The sequence below is a fragment of the Silene latifolia genome, chromosome 11 (genome assembly GCF_048544455.1).
Source record: "Silene latifolia isolate original U9 population chromosome 11, ASM4854445v1, whole genome shotgun sequence".
NCBI lineage: Eukaryota > Viridiplantae > Streptophyta > Magnoliopsida > Caryophyllales > Caryophyllaceae > Silene > Silene latifolia.
The window spans coordinates 75464666-75477027 of record NC_133536.1 but is presented as its reverse complement, the minus strand read 5'-3'; the positions used below and the strand labels follow the sequence as shown (position 1 = coordinate 75477027).

The window sequence follows — 12362 nt, the reverse complement described above, 5'->3', positions numbered from 1 at the left end:
TTGTGTGTTGAAGGGTGGCACAAACTCCAGTTTCAAAACCTATAAGGATTTGTCGAAGTCCTAGGCTGATTTTATTGACTTAGGAGTAAGTGACTAGAAAAATGTTTTAGTTTCAACCATTGCAAGTTCTACAAACAGAATCTAAGTACATTATGGTAAGATGGTTAATGATACCGTCGTTTCAGTACCAAAAATAAATACCTAAGTACTACTAACAGAAGTCAGTGGTAAGTAGGGTCAATCTCCACAGGGAGGCTAAGTTGCTATCTATCTGTTTAATTCGGTCTGTCGGAATGTCACAAAACTGGGGGTTTAAATTGTTTTACTAAAACTATTAGGAGATTAAAAGAGAGGAATTAAGAAGGAAATTAAGTTCTAAACAATAAAGGAGAAGATTAGGGTGTCAGGTCGTCAAAGTAAGCCAGATAAAGATAGCTAAGGTCACAGATAGGTCAATATACCGGTCTAAGGGGCTACGAATATCTCCTTTCGGTCTCAATTCGCCCTAAGACACTATTAGCTTGACTTTCGCCCTCACTAAAGTATCCTATTGTTCACTACAAGTCTCACGCCTTCCAACCTTTCGGTCCAGGTCAAGGTTTACCGGATTAGCTAGTCAAATTGCGTCGACTCAATCAACTAATTAAAGTTATATGTAGTGATTGCAACATAAACATGATAATAAGACGGATCTGCGACCTAATTAATCTAAATCATCGTTTCATGACTCCCCTAACCCTAGCGAGAAGATTAGCTACGCATATTGATGAAACAAATAACAAGAATAAACAAGCAATTAATTAAAAGAGGCATAATAGAGAAGATATAACAAGAATTGAATTGCATAAATTAAATACGAGAGTAAGAGAGATTAAGAACAAACTAATTATGAATAAGAATAAGGGAAGAGAAATACAATTGATCCGAGAAATAGAGAAAATGAAGAACAAAGCAGTCGTCCTCCCTCTACTGACTCCAGGGAATGAATTGAATTCCTTATTATGTCTAAACTATTCTTATTTATCTTAAGTAGTATCATTATTATTAACTAAATATAAGATAAGCATAAGATAAAATCTAATTACACTCGACAATATCCTTCTCGCTGTAGCTAGTACTCGATCGAACATATATCTACTCGATCGAGTAGATTCCAGTGCACATTTCCTGCTTTGCGCACTGAACTTCAAACGGCTGCCATTTCTTCGTTACTTGGGAAAACAGGGCGATTCCGGTGGCGTTGGAAAGCTAAGAGGACAAGCTTTCATCTCCAATTAGAATCACCTGTATATCCGTTGTAGAACTCGAGATATGACTCTTCAAAGTAGGCACTAGCAATTTGAAGTTCTTCCTTTGCTCGCCTAGCTATCTTCCTTCTTTGCGCATCTCAAAATAGCTACATTCCCTCTCCAAATTCACTCTTACTCCAAATGCATTCTAAACGGACGGTAAAAGGATTGATTTCACTACTTTTGGGTTCATTCCTGCAAATAAGACAAAACAAACCAAAGTAGCATATTCGGGGCATTTCGTAGCATAAAACTACGATAATAGCATAGAAATACGTGCATAAAAAGGCCTAAAAAGACTATATAAAATGCACGTATCAAATCTCCCCAAACCAAACCTTTACTCGTCCTCGAGTAAACTAAATGCAAACTAATAGAACGGAAATGATAACTCATAGCTAGCTTAACTTGTCTACTTGAACCAATTTAATGCAAACTAAAATCAACAGTTACAGCTACAATGGTCACTACGCAAACGAATTATAAGATGTCCATAAATAAAGCTGACCTATCGACCCTGCAAGACCAACAAAATCGGACTCTCACGTGGTCACTCTTCTCTCATGAAGCAAAGGGTGAAAGTATATGTATAAGAGAGAAAGAGAAAACAGTCACTCACCTAGACTGCGACCTACATAACATGCATGCAACAAAAATGATAGACGATTCAAGTACTACACATACATTCCAACCAACAATGTCCGTCACAGCTGAGGGCTTACAAATGATATGGGAAAGTGAGGTTCAGGTGAGAAAAGGCAAAACAAATTATGGAAATGTGAAGGTAAAGGGTCAAGCTAGTTCCTAAACAGGACCATATAAGACCGTCCGAATCTCAACTGACTGAAAAATCAAACACAGGTGCCCGTCTTTGGCACAAAACTCACTACCCAATACACAATCTCCTCAAAAAGATATGAATAAAACGGAGGAGTGAGACCCTCACAATATAAAGATAGGCACATACGATCTCAAAAATACAAACCAGCTCAATTTTTTTTTGATTTTCACTCCCTGGTTTTCTTCTGTATACGTGATTATCATTGATTTTTTCATTTTTTTTTCTCTTTTTTTTTTTTTACGTATCATCTTCCTTTTTTTGTTGCTCTTTTTTCAATTCTTTTTTTTTTCTCTTTTCTTTTCTCCCTCCTTATATACACCAACTCCAATCAAAATACACACGGCCAATCTGCAGACGGAAAAATATACCACAAAAGACAAACTAAACTAGCTTGACTAGGCAGGCTGAGTTTTGGATGTAGATAATGGGTCAAAAAGGCAAGATTTGGCTTAAGTGGAGCTATATGGGTGAAAAATATAAGAAAAGGGGAAAATTTATAAGCACCTCCCTGCATGTGACACCGACCACAAAACCGAATGTATGCGTTTGACAAGAAATCGAATGTCATAAAAGTGCAAAAATAATGAACATGCTATGCAAGGAGTACTACTCTCAATTCCTACATGAACCGGTCATGAATGTCACCAGTTATAAGGCTCTAAAACTCGAAAATTGTAGAGTAGGTTGCCAATTTATCGTGTCAAGTCTACACGGTCAACTATATTTGAACAAAAACTCGTAGATATGCGCAAGACTCAGCTAATAACTGTCAATAAAGTGCAAGGCTCAAGTAAAAAGACAAGTTAAAGTGCAATTTCATCACGGAAATCTACCGTTCCGACTCAACCTATATGCAAAGATAAACGTGAATATTTTTTGAAAAATTGAAATTTTTCAATTTTTATGAGATTTTTGATTTTTATTTTTGATTTTTATGAAAATAAACAACAATGCATACTGAAATTAAACGTGATAATGAAATGCAATAAAAACAAGATGCGGAGACACGATATGGATGCATAACTCGCCTAAACCAAACCGTACAATGCCCCCATTGTACTAAAACATGGAAAGGAAATGCAAACTAAAGGAGAAAGAGAGTAAATGCGGAAAACTCACAAGATTGCGCGAAGAAGGGACCTCCCAAACCAGCCAAAGAAACATGGGAGGTCACAACTAATGCGGCCAGAGAGCGACTAAGTTGCGAACGAGAATGCAAGAGTACCTGCAACTTCGCAAATAGCAACCGCACAAAAGGACTGCTAAAGCAAAGAGGGCTAAATTGTTCACAGTCTATAGCCGAGTAGGCTAATTATTAAGGCACACAACAAAACTAAATAAAGTGTTTAAAAATAAATAAAAAGTTCTAAAAAATCCGGGCTGCCTCCCGGTAGCGCTAGTTTCAGATAGATCCCAGCTCGACCTTCTTTTCATCATCCAACATCACAAATCATTGGCCCACTATTAGGCCTCTGACTGGACGCGGTAGCTTCAGCAATCGTCAAGCGGACATCCGGCCTCCACAGCTTGGTAATGTAAGAACAACAGCTTCCCACAGCATCCGGGTCCCAAACTATTGTCTCATCACGCAGCTTCTTCCTAGACGGTGTAGCTTTATCAACACCTCCTCCTGGGTCGTCTATCCAGGCAGTTCCGGATTCGAGACCCGGAGCACCCATCTCGCCTCTCGGGTCTGTGAACTTGTCAAGACCTGTAAAAAGAGAAACAAAACAATGTTCCTCCAATTCGCTCCCAGAATGGGGCGGAGGTGTTACAACAGCAACGACAATATGTGACTCAAAAGGCGGCTCAGACGGAATGTCAACGGAGTCTACAAGGGGAATATCATTGCAAGGCATGATAGGTATGGATTCCCTAGGGTCATCGGACTTAGTAAAAACCAAGTCCTCTCCTCCGACCTGAAAGGTAAGTGTCCCTACCCCGACATCAACAATTGCGCCAGCAGTGCACAAAAATGGTCGTCCCAAAATAATGGGAACATTGCGGTCTTCGGGTATGTTTAAGACAATGAAATCTGCGGGAATATAGAAATTCTCGATCCTAACAGGTACGTCATGTAAAGCTCCTTTGACCCGTACATAGGAGTAATCAGCCAACTGGACAGTCGTTCTAGCGCGCGTAAACTTAGTCAGTCCCAATTTCAACGCCAGCGACAAAGGTAAAATGTTGACACTAGAATAGAGGTCACATAAAGCATTATCAAACGAATGGGTCCCTATAGAACACGGAATAGGAAAACGACTTGGATCAGACATATTAGGGGGGGTCCCATTCCGAAGAAGTGTGCTACACTCTTCAGTCATAGCTACATTCATTATCGTCTCACTGACATCCCTCTCAGACCAATCAATTTGAGAAATAAAATTAGCATACCTGAGTGATCATCTCATCGTAATGAGAAGCGACATTGAAAGCTCGTATGCGGTCCAGAAATCTACGGTGTGGCAGCAATCTTTGTGGATACGGAATTGACCGAACAGTAATACTACTCGATCGAGTAGTTTCCTCATCATCTATAATCGGTTGAGGATCAGTGAATAGCTGAATGAACGCTTCTTCCTCAAGAGTCCTCGATCGAGTGTTTACATCCTCTCGATCGAGGGTTACAACTTCAGTTCTGTTCGATCGAGCTGTACAGTTTACTCGATCGAGCTCATTCTCCTGGCAATTGCTCGATTGAACAATAGCAGTAGCTCGATCGAGTGGCCTGTCCTCCAACCAACTCGATCGAGTATTGCGAGTTACTCGATCGAATTGAATTCCAAACGAAGCTCTTAAATCAGCGTGCATATCAGTACTGTGAGCTGCGTGAACGGTACCCGTGAAACTCGAGTCATCAACAGTAGCAATAATAGGCGACTCGGGCACTTTATAAGATGGAATGATGTCGGTGTTGATAGCATACACCGTCTCACATTGCTCTTGCTCGGTAATTAATTGATCACACCGAGCCCCTAGCTTCTTTATACGGCTATCAAATTCCGCACTAAAATTATGACACTGTAGTGCAAGTGCCAATATTGTTGACTTCAGTTCTTCCACCTCATCATTCCTAGCAGGTGAAGGGGTTGGTTGCGGTGGAAACAAGTAACAAGGCTGTTGATAGCCTTGTTGCATCAACGGTTGTGGTCGAGGAGCGACATCATAGTAATTACCACAACCCCAAGAATCTTTCCTCTCCCAATTGGCAGATTTTTCAGTTTGAGCTTCAAACTGAGCAATAAGTCGGGAAACGGACGTCATCTTGGCAAAGAATCGAAGGTACTCAAGCCTTCCCTTCGATAATCTTTCTCTAAAAACTGACTAATAGACCTGTAGACCTATCAAAACAGAGCTGAAGAAAAAGATTAGAACGGCCTCAAGGTACTCAGTCTTCCATTGAGGCGAAAAACAGACAAAATTAAAACAGATAAAAGCGTCGCCTCCCCGGCAACGGCGCCAAAATTTGATACCGTCGTTTCAGTACCAAAAATAAATACCTAAGTACTACTAACAGAAGTCAGTGGTAAGTAGGGTCGATCTCCATAGGGAGGCTAAGTTGCTATCTATCTGTTTAATTCGGTCTGTCGGAATGTCACAAAACTGGGGGTTTAAATTGTTTTACTAAAACTATTAGGAGATTAAAAGAGAGGAATTAAGAAGGAAATTAAGTTCTAAACAATAAAGGAGAAGACTAGGGTGTCAGGTCGTCAAAGTAAGCCAGATAAAGATAGCTAAGGTCACAGATAGGTCAATATACCGGTCTAAGGGGCTACGAATATCTTCTTTCGGTCTCAATTCGCCCTAAGACACTATTAGCTTGACTTTCGCCCTCACTAAAGTATCCTATTGTTCACTACAAGTCTCACCCCTTCCAACCTTTCGGTCCAGGTCAAGGTTTACCGGATTAGCTAGTCAAATTGCGTCGACTCAATCAACTAATTAAAGTTATATGTAGTGATTGCAACATAAACATGATAATAAGACGGATCTGCGACCTAATTAATCTAAATCATCGTTTCATGACTCCCCTAACCCTAGCGAGAAGATTAGCTACGCATATTGATGAAACAAATAACAAGAATAAACAAGCAATTAATTAAAAGAGGCATAATAGAGAAGATATAACAAGAATTGAATTGCATAAATTAAATACGAGAGTAAGAGAGATTAAGAACAAACTAATTATGAATAAGAATAAGGGAAGAGAAATACAATTGATCCGAGAAATAGAGAAAATGAAGAACAAAGCAGTCGTCCTCCCTCTACTGACTCCAGGGAATGAATTGAATTCCTTATTATGTCTAAACTACTCTTATTTATCTTAAGTAGTATCATTATTATTAACTAAATATAAGATAAGCATAAGATAAAATCTTATTACACTCGACAATATCCTTCTCGCTTTAGCTAGTACTCGATCGAACATATATCTACTCGATCGAGTAGATTCCAGTGCACATTTCCTGCTTTGCGCATTGAACTTCAAACGGCTGCCATTTCTTCGTTACTTGGGCAAACAGGGCGATTCCGGTGGCGTTGGAAAGCTAAGAGGACAAGATTTCATCTACGATTGGAATCACCTGTATAGCAGTTGTGGAACTCGAGATATGACTCTTCAAAGTAGGCACTAGCAATTTGAAGTTCTTCCTTTGCTCGCCTAGCTATCTTCCTTCTTTGCGCATCTCAAAATAGCTACATTCCCGCTCCAAATTCACTCTTACTCCAAATGCATTCTAAACGGACGGTAAAAGGCTTGATTTCACTACTTTTGGGTTCATTCCTGCAAATAAGACAAAACAAACCAAAGTAGCATATTCGGGGCATTTCGTAGCATAAAACTACGATAATAGCATAGAAATACGTGCATAAAAAGGCCTAAAAAGACTATATAAAATGCACGTATCAGTTAACATAGGGACTATGAGTAGATCCCTCTACCAAAGACTTTATCACAACTTATATGATAACAGTGGGAGCATCTTCCAAGTATAAGAGCCCAAGTCTAGTAAGAAGGCTAGACACATACTTAGATAAATTCATGTCATTAGAAATAACATTGAATAGAAGGAAATAGCAATTCATAAAGTTGGACTATATGGATACATGGTATATCCACTTACCAAGCTTTTATTGCAATTTAACTAGTGTAAAATGTACACTATAGATTATATATATGAAGTAGTAATAAGGTATTGACTATTCATATGTGATAATCACATTTATCGTCGAGTTTCTTTAAACTCATCCATTACTTTGTTATATCCAAATGGGTTGTTGAGACAATATTGAACCCCCTTGAAGTGAACTGGATTGACAGCGTATGCGCCCCTAGTTACTTATAGGAGGTGACATCTCGAAGTGACTAGAGTGTGATGCGATTGATGGCAAGTTCAAGTGCTATATGGTCATATGGGATGACTAGTCGATCACATAGACAGACTGTATGGGACACTCTGTCGGGCAGTAACCGCTTATAGAGTTCTGGAAATTCATAAAGCCTGGTCGTGGCGAGAGCTACTATAGTATTCTTATGAGTCAATTCTTTTGACTAGAGACTATTCGCCCAAGTTCGCACAAGTTTCTGATTGGCTTTGATTTATACTCTACAACTGTCGTAACTGAAGTTAAATGAGTGTATTTTGGGTCATGATGAACTGTGGCTATACAAAGGGAATAGTGCGATAAGAATTGTCCACCCCCTTGTCAGGGTTGTTTGAAATCTCAGGGCCACTTGAGGAGTAGTGAACTGAAAATGCGTGGCCACGCTCAGAACGTATCTAGGGTAGATAATTCCGGTCAAACAGTTACTCTCCAGATCGAGAAAATCACTCAAGATATGATCAAATGCAAGTACGATCTACAAGACACCTTGCATTGAGTGGGAGATTATAATAGGACAAGAGAATTGGTGACGCACACATGTCTCGGACAAGTGGGAGATTGTTGGAGTAAGTGTCCTCAACAATAGTGTGATCACATGTTTAAATCTCATGATAAGAATACGTAAGGGATGATTCAATTATATAGTCAACTGATCAACATTAATCGGTAATGATTGGCTAACTAGAGTTTGACATTACTGTCGTTTGACGGTGGTGATCAGTTAATCCCTTAAGGTCACACCTATAGGACAATTCCCTTAATAGATAAGCTATTAATTGTATATTGATACAAGTTAATTAACTCCTTAAAAATTGAACAATTTGTTTTGTGAGTAAGAATAAGTATCTTATTGTAATTTGATTAAATAAGATTTATTTTGGTAATGAAAAGATTTTATTACTAAAATTCATTATTGTTTGTGAAACAATTAAATTAAGAATGATTGATTAATTAAATTGCAAAATATTGTGAATTATATTTACATGACCCATTTTAATACTTGTAATCATGTATTACTAGTAAAATTGTCACAAGTAATTTATTTGTTATAAAATGATATTTAAGGGGTTAAATATGCATTAAAATATCTATGGACATGGTGTGTGACACATCACCTACCTTATTACAAATGACAAATTGACAAACATAAAATGGATGTCCATTTTATGGGTGGACCGAAAATTAGAGGGTTTTGGGGTTAGTGGGTGTTTTATTTTAATTGTTAAAATGAAACAAAATGATTATCTATTACTAGCCTTACACACCTATGATTTAGATAAGAGAAAAAGTAAAAGGTGAAGGCCATGCATTGGCCTCCTTGACCTCCCCAAACCGGCTCCCCTCTTCAAAAATGAGAAAAATGTTCTCATTTTTCTCTCATGCAATTTTATCATTCTTATATACTTCTCCCAATTCTCTCTAAAGTAGTTTTAGATCTTATAAAATTGTTCAACTAAATTCTAATATTACATCGCATTATTACTAGTGTAGTAATATAAATATTATTAGAATTGTTAAGGATCACTAATATATTAATCTAGTTAATTAGTATATTAGTATTAAGGGTTATTGTTTTGGGTGCAACAAGAGGAGAATCTCTACACTTGAGATTTGTTTTGGAGGATCATCCATTATCTTTGGGCTCAAGAAAAAATAAGGAAGGTGTCCTTATTTGTGCCCAAAATTTAGAACCATATACGATGTAAGGAACATTGTTATCTTTTATCTCTTCTTTTAGTTATGCATGCACTAGATCTTAAGTGACAAAGTTGAAATGTTAATTAGATCACTATTAGAAATGTCTAATAATAGGTATATGAACCTAACAATTGGTATCAGAGCATAGGATGTTGCATGCATAATCGATTTATAGTTTTTTGAGTTATCCGCTACTACATTTGAAGCTCCCGTCTTATACTTCGATGAGAAAGTAAAAGATTGTAGAAACTTGACCCACTTAGCATGTCTAGGATTCAATTTGTCCTGCCCATGAATATGCTTTAAGGCTTCATGATCCGAATGCAACACAAATGGTTTAGGTCGCAAAAAATGACTTCAATGATCCAAAACTCTCACAATCGCATAGAAGTCCTTATCATAAGTCGAATAATTCAATTGAGCACCACCCAACTTCTCGCTAAAGAATGCTACTGACCGACTATCTTGCACCAAAACAGCCCGAATCCCAACTCCACTCGCATCACTGATGTGACTCATATTTGCACTCATTTAGTCCCCGAACTAGCCTCGTTCCTATGCTTTCTTGCATGCATTAGGGTCGTTTCTTATCTTTAGCTTCCCACTTTGCATATTCTTTGAGGTTTTGTGTCCTTGGTAGGAGAAGAATGCTAACCTTGCATATATGGAGCAAAATGGAGCAAAATGGATCGCATCTAACGACCAGGCAACAAAGAGGAGACCAATACTGAAGGCCTAGGTCAATAAAACAAGTATTTGGGCAATGATGAAGGACCCCCAAGGCTCCTCAATGATCCACACGGATCATGAGGTAGCAAATTGAAGAAGAAGCCACACTGGCATATGGGACGGCCATCCCAAGCTCAGCCCGAGCGTCCTCATGAACAAGACGGGCGTCCCAAAGACACAGCCCGAGCGTCCCACAAGCAGGACGGGCGAATTTCCTTACAACATAGGCGTCCAATAGGGGCAAGTCGAGCGGCTCCTTAGGGACTTGCAAGGCGTTAATCTTCATCTTAGGGACTTAATCGTTATTTAAGCCCTTAGTTACCCTAATACTTGTACTTAGTATAAGTACCCCATTGTATTAGGGGATTAATCACCAATTCCTAATCAAGTTTTAGTAGGTTAATTACATTATATTACACAATTCAATCTTAATCAAATCTTAATCTTTCTTTAATCATTCAAGTGTTCTTAGATTTAGTTCGGTAATTTGAAGACTATTTGGATTTATTAAAGAATTGACAACTCTTCATCATTCATCATATTTTCTTCTATTATTCTTTGCTTATTATTTGGATCATCCTAAGTTGGTACAATCTGTTTTACCCTTTGCTTAATTATTGTTTATTACTTTACTCATTCACCATGTTTAACCTTGTTAATATGATCGACACCCTTATTAGCATGTTTACCATGATCATGAGTGAGTAGTCTCTTAGTTAGGGTTAATGGGGGATTAGGGGAATTAATCATGGGGTAGATCTTTACTTAATAAGTTCATATGATTGCTTGCTTTTTGTAGTTTCAACTTATGCACATGTTATGCTTGATGAAATGCTTGATTGACAACATTGCATGAATCTCTTATCCATTCAACAAGACTTGTAAGACATAAACTAACTCAAGCCTTGTTAGACCATGCATATAGTTGAATATGAAGAAACTAAGTCGACTTGTAGGTGCTGTACAATCTTGACCGACTCGGCTCCGGGACCCAAATCTTCCTAGGAATTGTAACATATAAACTAACTCGATTCCACTACAACAATAACTTGCTTGCATCAATGAAACTTGTTTATATGATCTCACCATGATTCCCTTAAGAACCCATGACAACCTAGTGCATTAAATCAATTGTTTACAACCCCATTTACTTGCTTTGCTTTACTTTCATTTGTTTACATTTCCTTTGTTAAATAGTTTAGATTGCAAACCTCAAACTCAATCCAAATCGTGACACCCTAAGACATAACTTTCTACAATCGATAACTTAATCCAATACCCATCCCTTGGGATCCGACCTTTACTTACCACTCTACTAAGAGTAGTTTGTTGAGATTATAAATAGTGTTTGATAGGGAGAATTGACGACGATCGAAACCCTCATCAAAATGGCGCCGTTGCCGGGGACGGTGTTCAATTGAGTTGTTATTTGTTGTTTTTAGTTGTGTCTTTCTTAACCTTGGGGAAGTAAAACTCCTCAAGGTAGTTTTAATTGTTTTCTAGCTGTTTGATTTTTGCATGTCTAGGAGATCACAAGGCGAACCTTTGCCTATTGATCCCGAGATTAAAAGAACTTTGACGAATATTAGAAGAGTTGTTAGAGGAACTTCGACAATTGTGGGTATTGGAGAACTTGTGGACATTGGTATTGTCCAATCGGATAGTGTTGAGTTTACCAACCCTTTTGCAAGATAAGGAGAGTAAAACCCAATCCCAAACCAACCACAAAATCAACCTACAATGTCTAAATTTTAATCTCATTCCGTACCAACCGAGGATAACCTACCTAATGGTACTCTAACACCACACCACTTAACCAGTAATTTCATTGCCAAATCCGCATTCATACAATTAGTTGAGAGAAGTCAATTTTGGGGGATACCTAGTGAGGACCCTTATCTACACATGGAGACTTTTTGTGACTATTGTAATGCCATTTCCCAAACGAGGGTAACTCAAGACCAAATTCGATGGGTATTGTTTCCTTTTTCCTTGATCGGAACCGCAAAACAATGGTTAAAGAGCCTAGACAAGGCCACTCTTGGAATTGATTCATGGAAAAAGTTAGCACTTGCCTTCTACAAGAAGTTATACCCTCCGGAGAAGACCAACATGTTAAGAGCCCAAATCACCGGGTTCAAGCAAAGAGATGAGGAGTCTCTATATGAGGCATGGGAAAGATTCAAGGATACATGTCGCTCTTGTCCTCATCACGGACTAAGTGAATGGTTCCTAGTTCAAAATTTTTTGAATGGATTATATGAAGATGCAAGGAATGTGCTCAATATGGTTTCTAATGGAAGATTCACCGAGGTTGATGACAACCAAACTTGGGCAAAGATAGAGGAGATGGCGGTTCATAACTCTCAATATAGTAGGCCAAGAAAAGCTACTAGGGGAGGGAGACATGAAGTTGATTC

The 12362-nt window shown here is 38.3% G+C and overlaps 1 non-coding gene across 1 annotated transcript; it reads right to left on the bottom strand.

Annotated features, from left to right (window-relative positions):
* Positions 1-12054: 12054 nt before the first annotated feature.
* LOC141615926 (small nucleolar RNA R71) lies at positions 12055-12161 on the bottom strand. Its single transcript, XR_012530312.1, has one exon. It is a non-coding gene; the product is annotated as a small nucleolar RNA R71 (small nucleolar RNA).
* Between the last annotated feature and the right edge of the window lie 201 nt (positions 12162-12362).